Source organism: Corvus hawaiiensis, chromosome Z, assembly GCF_020740725.1.
Source record: "Corvus hawaiiensis isolate bCorHaw1 chromosome Z, bCorHaw1.pri.cur, whole genome shotgun sequence".
In the NCBI taxonomy this organism is placed as follows: Eukaryota; Metazoa; Chordata; class Aves; order Passeriformes; family Corvidae; genus Corvus; species Corvus hawaiiensis.
This window is the reverse complement of record NC_063255.1, coordinates 45357479-45376435: the sequence shown is the minus strand read 5'-3', so window position 1 is coordinate 45376435 and position 18957 is coordinate 45357479. Positions and strand designations below refer to the sequence as shown.

General features: G+C 36.2%; 1 long non-coding RNA gene across 2 annotated transcripts; it reads left to right on the top strand.

The window, feature by feature from the left end:
- Positions 1–706: 706 nt before the first annotated feature.
- On the top strand, positions 707–18740 carry LOC125320468. Of its 2 annotated transcripts, XR_007201120.1 has the most exons (4): positions 707–9288; positions 10404–10485; positions 11446–11631; positions 15887–18740. It is a non-coding gene; the product is annotated as an uncharacterized LOC125320468 (long non-coding RNA). The 2 variants fall into 2 exon arrangements; XR_007201119.1 differs by having other exon boundaries at positions 10404–11631.
- The last annotated feature ends 217 nt before the right edge of the window (positions 18741–18957 follow it).

The window sequence follows — 18957 nt, the reverse complement described above, 5'->3', positions numbered from 1 at the left end:
AGCAGAAGACATACAGATATTTTTCAGAATATCAATCCTTGAACTATTTTACCTCTTAGTTTAGTTGGAAGTTTGGTTTGTTTAGGCTATGTTTACAATGGATTTTAAAAAGAGCAAAAATAATAATAAACACCTTGTCCCAGTTGTTTATTACATAATTACCAGCAAAGAGACCAAGAGTGCCATTCAGACATGTAAAGCACTAAATGACCAGAATTAGACTTATGGTGTAGCAGTGGCTTTTTTCTCCTCTCCTGGAACTTGAAATGTTCTGTCAGATATTTATTATGTCTGTCTGACTTCTATCTTATTTTTTATCTTATTTTCAGGATGTGTTTTTGACTAGTTTAAACACTTAGCTTTTATTTCTCTTTGATCTTTTTGTCTCCAGTGCCCTCCACTGGACCTGCTCCAGGAGCTCCTTGTCTGTCTTCTGAGGAGCCCAGAAGTGGACACAGCACTCCAGGTGTGCCTCATCAGGGCTGAGTAGAGGGACAGGATCACCTCCCTTGACCTGTTGGCAATGGTCATCCAAATGCAGCCCACAATGCCACTGGCCTTGGTCACCAAGTGATCTTGTTGTCCACCAGCACCCGCAGCTCCTCCACTGAGCTGCTTTCCAGCAGGTCACCCCCAGCCTGTGCTGGTGCCTGGGCTTGCTCCTCCCCAGGTGCAGGACCCTGCATTTGCCTTTGCTGAATTTCAGAAGGTTCCTCCCTGCCCATCTCTCCAGCCTGTCAAGGTCCTTCTGAAGGGCTGCACAGTACCCTGGGGTATTGGCCAGTCATCCCAGCTTTACATTGTCAGTGACACTGCTGAGGAGGCCTCTGCCCCTTCATCCAAGTCACTGATGGATAAGTTAAACAAGACTGGGCCCAGTACTGAACCTTGGGAGACACCACTAGGAACAGGCCTCCAACTGGACCCTGTCCCACTGATTACAATCCTCTGGGTTCTGCTGTTCATCTTGCTCTGATCTTTTGTCAGTTAAATGATGAGCTCTGGAGCAGTGTGGTCTATTGGTCGTGGGAAGTCAATATGGCTTTTCATTAGTACTCAGCTTCCTCTCAATTGTAACAGAATATTATCTAGGTAGGCATATTTGCTTATTTTTTAAAGGAGGTTTAAAACACACGGACTAAAAGTAATGTTGCAAAAATTAACCACCACCCTTCCACTAACAGTTAAAAGACATTTACTTACGGGAGATCTGACAAAATGTATAACTGAATGTCAAATGTGTACAGATTACTATGGAGAAAAAGGATATAAACACCTTTTAGTATTATGTTGCAAGACATCCACTAGATAAAAAAGAACAAAGAATATCAATAGGAAACATCCTATTTCTAATAATTTATGTCATGGGTAGGTATTACTGGGCTGAAACGACTCCATGAATGGATTATGGAGGTGAAAAAAATGATAAGGACATGAGGACATGAACAATGTGTTTTATTAGTGATGTATAAAAGGGCTAATGCTCTCTTCAGACTTTTTTGCATGTCCATAGGGAAATATTCCCAAAACCTCAATAGGATACTCTTTTTTAGACTTCTGAGATTCAAAATATCTTTTAGTCTCAATGAGGTTTTATACAATCCAGTGTTTTGTCTATGTTTCATTGTTTTGTTGTTTTTTTGCAGCGTATCTGTGGTTCCTAAATGAATACTATCAGACAAAATTCTCAGAGGAAAATTAGAAACATAATGGATCAGATCTTAAAATGAGGTAACTTAATACTACCAGAATAGGCTAGCAATTACAACTAATTACAAATTGAGATTTGCCTCTGACTCTTAAAGAAGCATAATTTTACTTTATCAGTGGTAGTGTAAGAAGTCACCGTGTATCTACAAGTGCTTTTTTCTCTCTCAAGAGCCAGGACCACCTCTGCAGGACTAACTTGATCAAGAAAAGAGTCTTGATAGGAAAGCTAATTGGATAAGCTCTTCTAATTTTTCAAAATACAACTGTAGATGGTGGTTCTACATCCCTGACAGATTTTGTAGCACTGTACTCTTGCCACCTGTTAATGTGTGAATGTGATTGGCTGCTCCTTCCACACTCTTCAACACATGAAACCAATATTGTCATCAAATGTAACTCATTTCTTTCTATCATTGTGTGCTACTACACATCCTTCTTATTCCTTGTCTGATAGGTAAAGAATAATTTTAAAGTGCAGTTAGCCAAGAAGATATGACAGAAGCCTCAATAGTCCCTATTAAATGGGAACTAATTGCAATCACACTAACTGTCTATGTGTGTCTTAGATTTACAAGACAACCAGCTAGTGTAGTTTTAAATGTTAGCCTCTTTAGGATCAGAAGTATCATCTCATGAATTCAGTGTGCTGTGCCTCAGAAGTTAGGAGCCTTTGAAAACATGTAGTTCAAATTTAAGCAACCAGAAGATTAATAGAGATGTAAGTGGTATTATTTTTAGCTTTCATTCTTGAGGAATGTAAGATTACATGTTAAACGAAGTACATATGGAATACAGGTACTTCTGCTGTCAGAACTTGGGGAGATTTTTATAGCCTTCAGAATCAAATTGAGAGATCTGACAGTACAGGTTAGGTGTTAAGAGTCACCTCTTAGTTTAGTTTTTAAAGGCACTTGTTTTCCTAGTCAGATACTAATTTTGTCAGATCCTTAGAGATCTACAAGAAGCAAGTTCTTGACCTTGCTCAGAACAATTTCCCAAGCCAAAAGGACTTCCCTGATAAAAGGAGTTTATTCTGAAGGTTGTTTGTGATTGGCTTGAATCAGCACTTCAATTTTAAATATGTACCTGATGGAACACAAGATGTACAAAAAGTATTTCTATCTCTAACCTGCAAAATATATGTGGTTATTTTATTGTAGTATTATTCATTCTCAGAAGCCAAATTACCCAGAGTATTTTCTGAAAGTGAAAATAAAAGCAGTCTGAATACAGGTAAGTTTGTTTGATTTTATTTGGTGAAAAAATGATTTTTTAGAACTAAAATTAAATCTCTTGACACATTTCTTATAATTAAAATTAAATTCTTTGGAAAACATATTTAACCATAGTATCACAGAATGCATCTATTATGCTTCATGTGTTGTATTTGTTTTTGATTTCTGCCATTGTATTTGAAAACTTATTAAACAGTGAAAGGATGATTTAAGAAAATGATAAACAAATTACAAGTTATATTTTTAAGCTACTTGTTTATATATATTGAAGAAACTCTAGTAAGTCTGAATTTGAAGAATGCTCTAGAGTGGAAAAGACTTTGTGTATCATGAATACTTAGTGGCAGTTACCAAAAACGAAATGTTCTTTGGCAGGTCAGATGATTTGATTGGTCACAGTATCATTGTCCTTGTGGCAAAGCGTATACATGTGGTCATTTTTCTGGTTACCTGTGAAAAGCCATAATCATCCCGTTAATGAGAATAGTTAAAACTGAAAACAATGTCTGGAAATACCAGCACTACCTTTTTGATTTTTATCCATGAGTTTTCTGAAGATTACTGCTGTCTACTAAAATACATGAACAGCTGACTTCCAAGCATAATCTGTCACTTGAAGGATTTCACAGGCTCTCCATCTAAACTACACACCATCCGGGACCTGAGCACTGATTGAAGAGGGAGAAGACTGTGTGAGAAAGCATGATGCCAGTGGAAGGCAGGGGCATGAGTGGGGGCTGCCAGAAGAGCATTACACGGTCAATGAGCAACAAGCATTACTAGTGAAGACTGAAGTCCCAACTTGGAATGCCCAGTTTGATGCCCGATTTCACGTTCTGACAGTAGGCAGATAGTCCAAAACCTGTGTATATTCATGTATGTAGATGTGTAAAATTCTGTGTAAAGTCATGTTCATTTACAGAATTTTGATGCATCTCTGTTCTCCATAACATTGATATATCATTAGCTATCAGTCAACCTTGCTTAGGAACACAGGTAAGTATAATAATAATTAATATAAATTAATTCATTTTTTATTAATTATTAAGTTTTTGTTTCCCTTAAGGCAAGTCAATATCAGGAAACACAGATAATGAAGGTTTATCTTAGATCTACCTGTTTGTCAGAGCATGACAACCAGCTTGTGTTTACGTTACTGACATGCATGGAATAATGTGTACAACCCCGAGACATTGTGGTTCATAGATAATTGTGATAAATACTGGTGAGTGAGTTAATCTGGAAGAAAAAAGCATTAAACAGTATTTTCTTCAAGAGTACATATTTTGGCTTGTCAAAAAAAAAAATCCTGTTCCCAATCTCCTTGCTCTTTTTTCATTTTATTGCAGTAGATCTGTCATTTCTTCAGGGGGTTAATAACATAAAGAGAAGTAGTCATTTTATGTTTTTCTTATGACCCTAAAATTAATCCACTTTCAGTCAATCAATCAGTGGTCATAATTTTAGGCTGACTGTTCTCATTGTAATGGAAAGAGTCTCATTTAAATTGACTGATAAACTGAGAAGCTTTCATAAAATACGGTCTGCTTTTATTAATCTTTTGACTTAATAATGAGCTGTCTGATTTTTTCTCTCTGTTCACCCACCCTCTCCTTACTTCAGCTCTCCTTGATATACACTACACTGTAATATGACTGCAGCTGAGCATTGGGTTTTCTCAGTTCTGTGGTGATTTTTTTTCCTGATATGCCTGATAATTTTTATGTACTTTTTTTTGTGTTTTATGTACTGTCCTTTTGCTACCTTTTGACTTAGCCATGTAAAAATCTACTATAGATGCAGAAATTACTGGTGAATGAAATCATTGATTTACTTGCACTGGTGCTATCTCCTTGACAGTGGTGGAAATACCAGGCGGTTGTGTGAGAAACACTTTTTCCTGCCACATCCTTTGAAACATGGGCATTGTGCTTTCTGTAACAAAATAACCTTTCTGCACTTTTAGAGGTTTTTTTCAGTATACTGGTGTTTTCATAATATGTGCAGATGTATAATTATTTATGCTTAACTCTCCTAAGGCTTTGGTCTCAATAATATTTTGAGAGAATTAAGAAGCTACTGCATCACTGTGTTCAAAATGTAAACTTTGCTTTTAAACTCATTTTTTGTTTTGTTGGGTTTTTTTAAAATAGTACAACTCAAGAGGTGGTAAATAAAAACATCTGATTAGCTTCTCTTTACCAAATATTTAGCTTTATAAGTTTTTGACCTCAGAGAGGCAATAAGAAATTTTTGTATTTCCAGAAGTTTCCAGTGAAAAGCACCGCAAAATATGATGAAAGTAGACAATGAAGTGAGAGCTAATTAGAGGTGGCAGGTGGTGGTTCTGCCCACAGTACAAACAGGTTTGAGTGGGAGATGCTGTCTTAAAATTATGTTATGTGTTACATCAATAGCTAAGGAAAATAAAATTTAAGAGGAAAAAAGGATAACCAAAATAATCTTTCAGGAGATGCTTGTTAGACAAACTAAGGTCTACCACCTACAATAAGAAAACAAAATGGGCCTTGTACGCAAATCAAGGGACTTTGTGTTACCCTCTGTTAAAAATTCTTGACTTAAGGAAAGAGGAGTGACTTTAGTGCTGTGTTCGATCTTTGTAATATAATGAAGTATCCTTTTTTGGGCATTACAGTAAAATTTTCAAATTAAAAATACACTCATTGTTTTTTAATCCACTTCCCTGTGAAGTAACACATACTGGTCAACTTTGGCGGCTGATTATGAGGATAGAAGGCCAGCTTTTTTGGCTGGATGTGATTATGAATTTTTGTCACTCTGTAAATTTCAGTGTATCTTTCTTCTGAATAGTTTTTTCCACTGTCAAATTTTTCTGTTCTGGAAAATTGTTCACCCTCAATATTGGCATAATTTTTTCAAGGGCAGATGTTTTCAAACTGAATTCTCTAACGTATATTTTTAGTAGAAATGACAAATTAATTAATTTAAAATGGTACTCCTAAAAGACTTATACTGACTGAAAACAGTATAATTTTTTTTTTTATATTTGACTACGTAACCTTAACCTAAAATTTCGTTTAGCTTTTGTGGCTTTGATTCTAATTTCAGCTAACTGCCCTTTTAGCCTGCTGCTCTATTCTAGTGAAAGCATGGTACAACTTCTGAAACTTCTTGTGGGCTCAGGAGCGCAAGTGAGAGTAAAATAATCAGGTGTGGGGAATGTCAGAAAGTTGAGCTTATGGGAAATTCTTATCTGACATTACTTCAAGAGTCAAAATAATTGGTAAATTTAAAGGATCATAGAATGATTAGGATTTTGTGTTGGCAACTGAGAGAAATAAGTTCAACTTAGATACATGGGAGAAAATCATAAAGAGACTGAGGAATAAAAATTCAAGTAAGAGAGATCTAATTTTTTTATTGTTGAATTAAATACTATTATAAGAGGAAAAGAAATCTGAGAAAAACCAAATTATTCAGCAAATATTTGAAGGACAGTGAAATACCTATTGCCTAGTTACAGAAAGTACTTGTTTATTTTAAGTATGTATTTTAGCAAGATTAGAGTAAGACAGAAACCACAGTCAAACTGTCTTAAATACAGAGTGTAAACTTCTAATGCTATGTTGAACCCAGGATGTTATCTTGGTGGCAATGAAGTGAAAGGTAGTGAAGTTCTAGCCCTCATATGGAAGCAGAAAAGTACAGCGGAGAGGGGAGTTTTGTTTCCTACAGAAAATTCTCTAAAACTCCAGCACAAGAAAGAACATAATCTTAATTTGTTAGTTCACTTGTCTTTCTATTTCAACAATTTATGCCTAAAAGGTTCAAGTGAAGATAGCTTGAATTGCAGTTGATGTTACAGAGATACCTTGTGTATATGATTTACTAATGAAATCAGAATTGATATTCCGATAACACTCTGTGCTACAAAGTATAAGAAAAAGAATCCTGAGAATTTACTAAGGTAGAATTCATGGAAGGCAGTAAAATTTTCCTTGCTGCTCTTCTACAAATATGTCAGTTTCTCCAATACTTGCAGTGAAGGGCAGTTTAGACACTGCTATTATCTGTCAAATGACCCTTGCAAGCCAAAGGCCTTATTATTAAATCTCTGACTAAAGCTCCTGTTGTGTTCCTTTATTTTTACCTCTACCCAAGGTTATGCTCCATATTTATGGAGCATTTTTGTAATTCAGCAGGACTGGCTTCTAATTGGCTCATTTACTTGAACATACTAACATAGGCATTAGTTATTTTCCAGTGTCTCTGAGTCCTGTCAGGGCAAAGGTTGCTCATGTGATAGAAGAGATCTTTGGAGGATTCTCCATTCTACAGAGCCATGTTTGATTTTATTCAAGGGATTATTCCTGCTTTAGGGCAGTAAAGGCATCTTATTTGCTGACTGAATATTTTTGCCCTGGAATTGGTTTAAGAATAGATAAGGAAGGAGTCCAAAGACTTTATTTTTGTCTTTCTCCCATTGTATTTTATCATTTGCTGCATTAGGTCCAATTTCAGAAAATGAAAGTTGAGAGCAAAAGGCTGACAAGAAAGAAGTGGAAGGAGTCATTGTGTAGTTTGGAACAATCCCCTCCCTGTGCTGCAGGGATGTTTAAATTAATTAACATTTATTTCAGTATGAAAGCGAAGAAAAGATTGATAGTAATTCTTCCCAGGGGACAAGAGAAAGGAGAAAGAAATGCCTTTCCTCACATACTTCTCTTTCTCCCTCCAGGAAAATTCAAGTGGGATAGAAATGAATACTGCCTTCAACAGCAGTTCAGTTGGTGGGAGTGGAGGATACGTGAAAAAGGATAAGAGATATTGGAGGCTAGAGCTGCAAGACAGGCAGAAGAAGAGGTGGTAGAAAGATAGATGTGTGATGCCCATGTTTAGTGTGAAAAAATGTGATGGGAGAGAAATTCTAATGATCACAATGCAGAATTAGTAAGGGAAATATAAATAAGGGAGAAATGAACACGATTATTTTGATGAGAAAAAAGAGTTATCTGAAATGATCTGGTTTTGCCTTATAATGTATAAAACATAAATTGTGTAAATTCAAGGATGATGCTACAAAATTAACAGCTTCTCATAACTCAAAGCTAAGTTTATCTGAAGTGTCACATATAGCACTCAAAAGTAAAACACCTTTTCTGCCATTGCCAGAATGGGTGCTTCTTAACTGTATCCATAAATGAAAAGTTGCAGACAATTTTCATGTTTGCCTACCGGCATTATAAATATGAGATTCTCTACATCTTCAGGTTCTGCCTGATAACTTCCCCATTTTTCAGTTCTGACTCCCATTACCTCCTGTAGAAGCTTTGATTAATTTAATGTTCTGACTTTCAGTTTGTATCGTCTAAAGTTCCCAAATACTCATCATTTGGTTTATGATGCTTGTGGTGGAAACAGTGGGTCCTTTAGTTTTGACCTGACTGTGCTGATTTCCTTGTCATTCATGTGCACTAAATCCAAGAAAACATGTTTTAGAAATAGGTATTTGATTTATTATTTTCAAGCCTCTGTAAATACTAGTGGTGATTTTTCTACTAGATACACACAGAGAAAGGTTAGGAATATAAAAAGTCATACATTCATCAGTATGAAGAAACTACTGCTATTAAGCATGGGCATTCTAACTGTTGTTCCATCAAATGTTCAGAAGGATAAAGCAAATCAGCTAAAGTTGGTACAGACTCTTGTGTCTGGGAACAAGGTATTGGTAATTTCTGTCCTAATCCTAGTCATTTTGTTTACTTGTTAGGGGACAGTTTAAATTTTGCTTCCACTGAATCAAATAAGTACAAAGACCAGGATGGCACCTTTTAGATGACGTTGCCCAGTTCCCTCCTACTCTCCGCTCCCCTCCTCCAATCAAGGAGACTCAGGCAGCGTTGAGAGCTGTGTGCACTTGAGTTATGCCCAGGTTATGGGTTCGATCTCCATATGGACCTTTCACTTAAGAGTTGGACTTGATGATCTAACTCAGAATATTTTGTGATGTTTCTGTGATGCTTCAAGGGGTTTTGAATAGCTTCAAAGATAGAGATTCCACACCCTCTATGGATAAACTCTTCAATGCTTGACCCATCCTCACAGTAAAAAAGACTTTTCTTATGTTTAAATAATTTCCTGTATTTCAATATGTGTCTATTACCCCTTGTCCTGTCCTTAGGCACTACATTTACTCCATTTTTTTTACTCCTCCTCATTAAATATATCCACAGATGGATAAAATTCCTGAGTCTTTTATTCTTCAGCCAGAGGAGTCCCAGCTCTCTCAGCCTGTCCATGCATGAGAGAAGCTTCAGTCCCTTCATCACTTTTGTAGCCATTTGCTGGAGCAGCTTTGGTAAGCTTCTACTTTCGTATTCACAGAGTGTACTAATTCTGTGTGTATCAGTCTCAGATTATTTAGAGGTATTTATTGATAATAAGGCCAAAAGTCACCTATTGTCACTGGTTTCTAGAATGCAGAAACTTTGCTGAGGAACAGCTTTGCAGTATGTGATAAATGTAAGATGTTTGATATTCATCAGGATTAAAAATAAGATATTTCCCTTTCAGGGTGGGGTTTTTTTTACTTTGTTTGTTTTGTTTTGGTTTGGTTTTGTGGTTTGGTTAGTTGGGTTTTGTTTTGCTTTGGGTTTTTTGTGGGGTGTTTTTTGTTGTTGTTTTTTGGTTGGGTTTTTTTGTTGTTGGTTGGTTGGTTTGGTTTTGGTTTGATTTGTTTCTTTTTTTTTTAGAGGAGCTCTATTATAATTCAAAAATAGGACCATGATGAATTTACAAAAAAAAATGAAGTGTTGTTTTACCCTGCCCCCAGACAAATCCAACTAATTTCACACTGAAAGCACTGTGGCAGTCCACATAGTTTATTTGGATGGGGGGGAAACTTTCCTTTTTTTTCATACACTATCTGTGAAAAGAAAACAGATGCTAATTCTATCTTTACTGCACCTTCCTGGTCAAGAGCACTCATCTCTCAGAAAAGAAAGGGTTGTTCACTATTTATGATGACAGCTGCCTTTTAAAGAAGCAAGGAACGAAGCATCTGAGGAATGTATGTGTCCTGCCAGGAGCACAGTGGGATAAATGTCTTCCATTTGGGATAAGATGTACTGACAGCTCAGTAGGAACAGCTGAAACTAACTGTGCATTTGGAGGTTTCATACTGACCTGAATCACTGAAACCAACTTGCATGTGTCTTATAATTTGAATAAACCTTGCTTTTTCTACAGAGCAGAAAAAGGAACTATGTTGCATAGCTGTTAATTATAATTTTTGCCACAAAGAGCAATGGCAGTGTTTAAAAAGAAAAAGCTAATAAATACTTCAAACATAATTTATTGTGCACTTTATTAAAAAAAAAAAAAGGTCTAAGAAAAAAAATTATATGGATGAGAGTGGAAATTAATCAGTGATTTGTAAGCTTTAAATATCTGTCTTTGTTGCAACTCATCCAGGAACTGAACTAACGAGCTGGCAGTGGAGATGTGGTGAGCAGCCAACAAGTCCTGAGGAGTGCATCAAAAAAAGGGAAGACTAGTAAGTGGCAAAGACTGTCAATATTTATTTAAAGACTAAAAATTTCACCAGAAAATGTTATGCTGATAAACCACAGGAAGAATGTCATGGGTGCATCCATTTGTGCTTGCAAAAAAATGAATTGAAGGACTCAAGCTTCTGGAGAAACATCAGTCCTACATATCAAAAAGCTTTTGTAACCATTTCTGATTCCTACCTGTGTTTCTGACTTACATCAATTTTCTGTATTTCCTTAAACACATTAGAAGATGAAAAAAGCCCATCAGGTCTGTTGATGCTTCTTTTCTGTTTAGAGTTGACAATTATGGTGGTTTGCAATGTTTTTGAAAAGTGTTCCAGCCCATAGTCTGGCTCAGTTGCTGTATGAGTTCAGTCAACATTCATTGAAACTATAAACTTGCTACAAACCCTGCCTTTTCTTTCAAGCTATACAAATTATGGACTGATACACCATCCAGCTCTTGTAGCAGGAGAGGGCATCTGTTCAACTTTTAAAAGTATATGGTACACTTGTCCAGCCTCTAGAATTAAAGATTGCCTACTTAATTATTAAATGGCTTAGGGAAGAGAATTAATTGTGTCTTCATTTCATGGAAAGAAACATGTGGAAAAACTGAAATATGCTTGACACGAGCAGCCTGGTTCAAGTTTACAGAGCTGCAAACTGTTGGCCCTTAGCTAAGGCAGTAAGGCATCTCTGGTGCTGTGCAATGTAACTATAACTTCTGAGGATGGGTTTGTGTCATTTGTTTAAGGAAAATCATGCATAAACTAGAGTACAACAATCATCTAGAAAGCTAATAAATGAAGAAAAATGAAAGACAGAGGTGAAAACTTGCCAGTTTGGAAAAAGCAATGAGATGACAGAACAGACACTTTGAAGCAAACCTCCATAGATCCGGAAGTTCCAGATTCTTGAATTTGACTACTGATTACAATTTTTTCTTTTATTTGGGTAAGACAGGATTAAAGAAAAAATACCAGCTTTTGGACCCAATTAATTTTAAAACAATCAAGTTTTTGGTGCTTGATACACTAGTACCACATACTGCTGCTTATGTGCTGGGGAAAACATTTGACACTGCAAGGAAGAAAGGAAAGAAATTAAAGGAAAGAAATTGCAAGTAAAACATCAAATAGGCAAAGGTAAGATTGTATTTCAAACAGAATACTGAAATCTAAGGGTTCAAATAAGACTAAAAGGAGGACTGTACCTTTTGCACTTTAAAATATGCTTTCTAGGGACATATTTTATTTCTGGATAGTGGCTTATATTTTTGATATTACGTTAGGAAATGAAGTGTCTTTGGTTTTGGGTTTTTTTAAAATACCATATCCACATGATAGTATCAAATATTTGCAGAAGATGAGAAGGAAGACAAAATCACATGCCTTGTCTTTAGATATGCTGGTTACCAGGTGGCCAAGAAGGCCAATGGTATCCTGGCCTGTATCAGAAATAGTGTGGTCAGTATTGGTGAGGTTACATTCTTGTGTTCAGTTCTTATCCCATCATTTCAAGGAAATATTGAGGTGCTGGAGTGTGTCCAGACAAGGGCAGCACAGCTGGTAAAAGGTCTGGAGCACAGGTCTGATGAGGACCAGTTAGGGAAACTGGCGTTGTTTGGCATGGAGAAAAGAAGTCTCAGGGGAGACCTCATCACTCTTTACAACTATGTGAAAGGAGACAGAACAAGGGAAAGACAGAACTTGCCTTCAAGTTGCACCAGGAAAGATCTAGTTTAGATATTGGAAATTATTTCTGCACTGAAAGTGTGGTCTGGCATCACTAGGGAAATGGTGAAATCACATCCCTGTAAGTGTTCAAAAGGAATGTGGGGTGTGACACTTGGGCACATGATGTCGTGGTGAGCATGAAGGTGCTGGGTTAGTGGTTGGACTTAATGGTCTTCTCCAATCTTAGTGTTTTCGTGATTCTGCGATTCTATAAATATGGAGAAAGTAAAAGTTACTGTTGTAAATGACAGAGTTAACAAAAAACCTAGATATGACATGAGTTTGCTTAATATTTCTTCCTCCCTTTCTACTCTTGCTGCCCAGGTGAATCCACACTAAATCTGCTGACAACATTTTCACATTTAAATGCAGTGAAAAGTTGAGGCCAAAGTCAGCGACATGGAGAAAGCCCAGTCTCTCACTGGAATACATACTGACAGCCTGTAATCACACAACTTTTTCTTAATCCTACACAGACTATCTGCCTCTCCCTTGATCTTTTAAATACATTCCCCTCTGCTGAGTCCTTTATCAACAAATGTACAGATACGTAGTCATTGTTTGCCATTTCTTTCAGTCAGGTCTTAGCAGGGCTGTTAAATGCCAGGTAGCACAAATCAGGAGATGCCATCAATAAAACAAAACTTAACAGGTAGTTTGTAGCATAGAGTGGATGAAAGTGGGATGTTTTAAATTGGATTTTGCACTTGTTTCCCTATAATTGCCAATTAGTCTCAAATCCATCTCTACAGTACAGATGTAGTAATTTGCTGGAATCACAAGACTGCAGAAGCATAGATACAATGTCCTTTGCCTAAATCCCTTTATTTTTAGTGGAAATAGATGCAAGAACTGATATACCTTATTTCAGTCTGGTTCCTCTGCATTTTTATTGCTTCTGTAAGGAATTATGCTAGGAAAGGGGTGACAGCCAGAGTCAGTCTGGTACCAACACATACAAGACAGCTTGGTGACATCTCTTCCTCCCTGCTTCTTTTCATTCTAGCCTCATCAACCCTTCCTCAGGCCTGCTTTTCCACTGTTGTCAGGTGTTACCCATTCCTCCTGATAGCCTTTCTCCCTGGGGTACTTATGTTCCTAGTAATTTTTTTAGTCTTTCCAGAACAGCCTTCTTCCTTCGCTTTTATTCAAATTGAACTATTCTTCTTCTTTCAATCTGCCTATGTCTAATAAGATACACTGAGAGTAAAAGTGACAGCTTTCCTTATTCTGTGTCTGAAGGTATAACGTGTACCAAAAGAGGAAGACAGTTTTGTATCTTTGCAGTAGCAAATTTGTACAGAACTTTCAATTTTCCCTTTCTGACAAATAGAGGTGCTGAGGTGCCAACTTCCAGCCCCTGCTCAAAATTACCACTCTTACAGAAAAAAGTGCCAGGTTTTTTTAATATGAAGCAACTTTTTCTCACACAGATTGACTTGGAGTAAAACTGAAGCGTATTAGCTGGGGAGGGAGGTTGAATAGTAATGGCACCTTGCACAAACACACAGGTCACAGCACTTTGGCATCACTAACATGTGAATGAAAATAATTTCTCATGAGTTTTAAAAAAGGCATTTTCACTGTAAACACTAACAACTAAGCTAACATGTCATAAATTCCAAGTCAGATTAAAATATGTCAGCCTTCAAAATCATCAAAAATATAAAATCCAACCAAAAACAGGAAAAAGAAAAGAAGAAAAAAAGAACAAAAAATGCAATTGCAAAGTAAAACAAGAGGTCTTTAAACAACAACAAAATGACTAAATTAACACTTGCATAAAGACGTATGTACAGACTAGTCATACAAAATTAACATGTATCCAGATATCATTCTCCAGCTTATCTAGTAAAATGCTTCATTTACTTAATATTAAGGAGATATTATCACTGGACCTCAGGTTCCTGGAAACAGAGCTGGAAAGAATAAAGGAGTTGCCTTAGTTTCTTTTCTGGTGCATTACAGAACAAGATGCAGAAGCTATCATCAGACATATATAACCTTTTTAAAGGGTAAGAAGATCTGCTCCAGTATAGTATTTAATGAATCTCAAGTAACATCACCCCAGGTAGGCAGTGTCAGATGTGCATTGGATTTTTGTTTTGCTTGGACTGCTGATAATACCTGCTAGAAATGTAAGGCAGAATGAAACCCATTACCTATGAAAAGGTGGCATGCTTACGAGGGATACTGAACAGTATATACAAGTCTTCAGTGAGAAAATAATTGCTATACCTTGAGTGGGTTTTATCTCTTTATATGCTAAAGAGTCTTTTGACCTTTTCTCTTCACTAAAGCACAGTTGCAGTCACTAGTTATAATCATTAAGGATTAGATTCCTGTTCCCCTCGCCTTTTTTATTTAAGGTTTCCATGCCTGCACAACTTGAACTTCAGAGAATTAATTTCTTTTCTAGCTTACACTGATACCTGTATGCTGGTTGGCTGTACTGCAGTGTGCATCATCCACAGAATAGATAACTCGAGAATTGTATAACCATTGTCAATTCAGTAGTGTTTCTGGATGAAACTACAGTGAAAGACTAGGGAAACTAATTCATCCCATCCTTCTTGAAGCACAGGAAAATAGTAGATACATGCTACAGAGTCAGAATTATGTGGAAGATATATGGCCATCCTTTTACCCTAACAGCTAGCTATTTACATATGTATTACTTAGCTATGAGAATACCCCCATTATCAGTGTCATTGCCTCAGAAAGAAAATTAGTACACCATGTGTGTATAAATAAGCTATTTATAAAATGCCAGGGATAATTTTATTTTACTTAGAAATAGGCAAGGCATGTTAAAGAAGTCCACGGAACATATTATTTTATTGTTCGCTTCATGTATTCCCTGGTTCAGAAGAGTAAACAAAAAAGATTGGAGATAGAAAGATGTGAAAGGGACTCCAAGAGAAGAATTTATAATTATCTTGTTTACCTTCCAGGGAATACATTTAAAAGAAACACAAATTAGAGTATGGAGTTTTCTTATTAACTGTTTAAAAAGTAACTTTTATTTATGGTATCTCATGGTATTTACTTCTATAAGCTAACATTTTATGTCATAAAATACTGAATAAGACAAAGACTCAGACAGAGAATCCAAAAAAGGCACACATGAGTCATAAGGAAAGATTAACACACAAAAAAGAGAGCACAATACAAAATAAGAAAATATCAGACTAAATGGAAGACAGAGAACCCATTTACTTGTGGATAGTTAAAGAAAAAGCAAAAATTGCTCTTCCATTTAGTGGTACTTTTAGATTTCTGCAAAATAAGTGTTTGATATTGCATTATTATAATGAAGTTTGGTTGAAAAATAAAAAGAAAGGAAGGGAACTACCAGAAACCCTGCTATATAATCAGCATGAACCCCACAAGGCAAAATGGTGATAAAATCATATCAGATAAGTGTTTTTCAGAAATATTAAAAGTAAAACACAAGCAAGCCAAAGGAAAGGAAAAACATAATATGGTGTTCATAAAAATCCTGTGGAATATTTATATTTTCATGCTGCAGTAACTAGGAGCAAGTTAAAATGCAATATAAGCAGTGAAAATGAAACCTCATCCAGGTTTCAACTTATTTACCAATTCATTGCTACTGTTCATAAAATATTTCTCCAATATCTTTTCTTTTCCTTTTCCCCAGGAAACATCATATTTGACTTGATGTTCTTGGGTAGTTTCTACAGGGAGCAAGACTGGGTTAATTCAGCTCTGTTTAGCAAAGAGAAGAGGTTGAATTCTGTGGGAAGATACTTCTGTTCCTCCACCGTGTCTCCATGCCTCTTCCCATATCAAAACATGCCTCCTATCAGCTTGCTCCAATTATTGAAACAGTAGCGTCATGAGTCATCATTCATCATTTCTACGTTTCTTCACCTACAGAATTACCAAAGACTGTGGGCATCCACTTGCAATTCAGAGCAAAATGTTACTTCTATGTTATCATGCAATATTCCATGGTAACATGACACATCTTCCATGTGTGAATTACAGTGGTGGTATTATTTTACTGGTGCAGCTGGAGAAATACTTGTTAATGCTAATCTGCTTGTGTAAATAAGATCAATAAACAGACAATGCCTGTGAAGTTGCCAAGATTCTCAGAAAGTTCAGCTCAGAAATCAAAATTTTAAAAATTAGCTTCTATTCCTAGACCTGTGCATTCATTTTCTACCTTAATCCCACATAAGATGCTCCCTGATATAAAGGCTACAAATATATAATACTCCAACTCAGTCTCTGTTAGAATATCACATCTGGCACCAGTAATGAAGAAATACTAGCACAGGACTTACCTTGACCAAAGAAATCCTAAACATAGTGTTATAAGTCATCATTCATTATTTTCTTGGAGCAAAACTGTCTGCAACTAAAGTTGTCACACCTCTGGACTTTGTACAGCTTTTCTGAGATATTCTGCCCTGATTCACACAGTTACAGGCGCTTCATGATTCATCTCAAAACACTGAAATATGATGTTCCATTAGTTATAAGCATGCAATGCCCTGCTTCCACTGTCTAATTTTTGTCAAAGTGTGGAAATAATCTGGAGGGATCAAAAAGTGCTGCCTATGCCTCTCAACAAAGAGCAAGTGGGGGATGCAATTAGATGAACAATCCTTTGGTGTTGGTTGTAGAAATTAATTATAATCTTGAATGCTTTACATTAACTGTAGCTTTAAGAGACAAAAAAGAGTACAGAATCGGAATGATGTGCTGTGATGGACAAAAATCAGCACTTGCAGACAGTACCACTACTAATGCCAAAGGAACATATATTTTTTACTGTAGACTCTGGTGTTCAGGATCAGAATGTAGAAGTGTGAAAACTTCACTCATTTATTTGCTCCAGATTTTTCTGCAAAAATATTGCATTAGTTCCACACCTTTACCTTTCTGACCTCATTATACAACCAGAAAAAAAAAATATTTTAACTTTGAAAAGTATTAAAAGTCAACTCATAGACATTTGTAGATTGCATCTCTCTTCTTACAGAAAGTTATGATCTGTCATATATGGCAGGTTCAGATAACCACATTACCTCTAATAGCAGATTTAACTTTTTAAGTTTTGTGTAATTTTGTGGCTATTTAATTTAGATTATTTGTTTCTCTCAGACCGACCAACCAACCAACCAGCCAACCAACCATTCAATCAACCCCACAGTTTTCATGTGATTCTTGAAGATTTTAATTTTCGAATGTAGCATTTAATTTTGTGATGTGAAAAATGGGTTGTTCTGTAAGTGTTTCATCTTGGGGCTTAAAAGGAAAACTTTCGCTTTTGGGGTTATGTTTGTTTTGCTGCCATAGGAGACAACAGAATCCAGAAAGGCAAATAACTGATGAGTCCGTGGAAAGAGCTCAGCAAGAACAGGTAGTGAGATGAAAAGGTTGAGGCAAGGAAAGCCTGTAAGTACAGTGTAGCACAGAGCAAAAGTGAGAAGCAGATTAGGATGAGAGAGGTAAGGAGCTGAGCTGGAGATGGTAACTCATTGCAGAAATCTGGAGGTGATGGAGGAAGAAAGGTATGTAATTGTTATTTGCATCACCAGGGATCGAAGAATGGAATCTGTTATTGAGCACCCTGTCAAGTAGCTTTTATCTCCATTATGCAGATAAGACTTAATGACTTCCAAATCTGAAAGAAACAAAAATCCTTGGTATTGGTAAAGAGAGAAATTGTATGTTCTGTCTCCCACATTTATGCATTTGCATATATTTCCAATACCTGCCCTGCATAGATATTCAAGGTTTCATTTGTAATTTCTAAGGCCAAACTCAAGATCCGGTTAAAGGTTCTGTATTTTATTGATAAGCTGTGGAAAAAAAAAGTTAGATGTTTCAGATATTAAATCTCAGTTTTCAGTATCATCGAAGGGCAAGACATGTAAATGCCATTTTGACCTACAAAGTATGTAAGAAGTAAATATTATAAAATCAGCACATGACATTCACTGACACTCAGATGAGATCTTCAGAGCTTAATAAATGTCACTGTAACTGAGCTGCAAATTGGTGAACTTTTTCTCTTGGATTCTGTTCAGTTGATTATAGAAATGCACTGTTTGCTTTGCATGAGGTGGATTGAAAGGAGCAGCTTAGGTATTGATGAAGAAGGAAATTCAGTTGCAATTGGGTGTGTGAAAAAATGTATGAGTTGAACAAAAACATCTCAAAAGGTTCCTTCTAAGTTCAACTTCTATGTGATTCTGTAACACCAAAGCCTTCTAAAAAACATCTCCTCGTGTATATGTATAAAAATATGTATATATGCCTAAAAACATGCATATATGCATAGAATACCTGCCTGCTGCTTAGTCATTTGGTTATAGTTAGATTCAAAGCTAGCACTTTTCTAGTTTTTGAATTAATAACTTAGCTTTCTAACATTTGTGGGAGAGAAGGTCAAAATATGGTTTCAGTAGGACAGACTACTCAGTTTTCTCATGTATATGTGTATCAGTCATCTGTCATGAATAAAGATGTATATTGCATTTGATGTTCTCCTGATTTAATTTGTCAGCACTATTGACTTTTTAACCTTTCTTAATTCATACTTTCTTCCCAACAGAATTGTGTGTTGTGGACAGTACCTGCAACCTGCTGGGTCATTATGGTTAAACACAGGATTTTTATAACTATTTCATGGTTTATTTTCTCCTTGGTTCTCATTTTTTCATAGAATAGTTTTAGCACTGAATTGTGACAAAG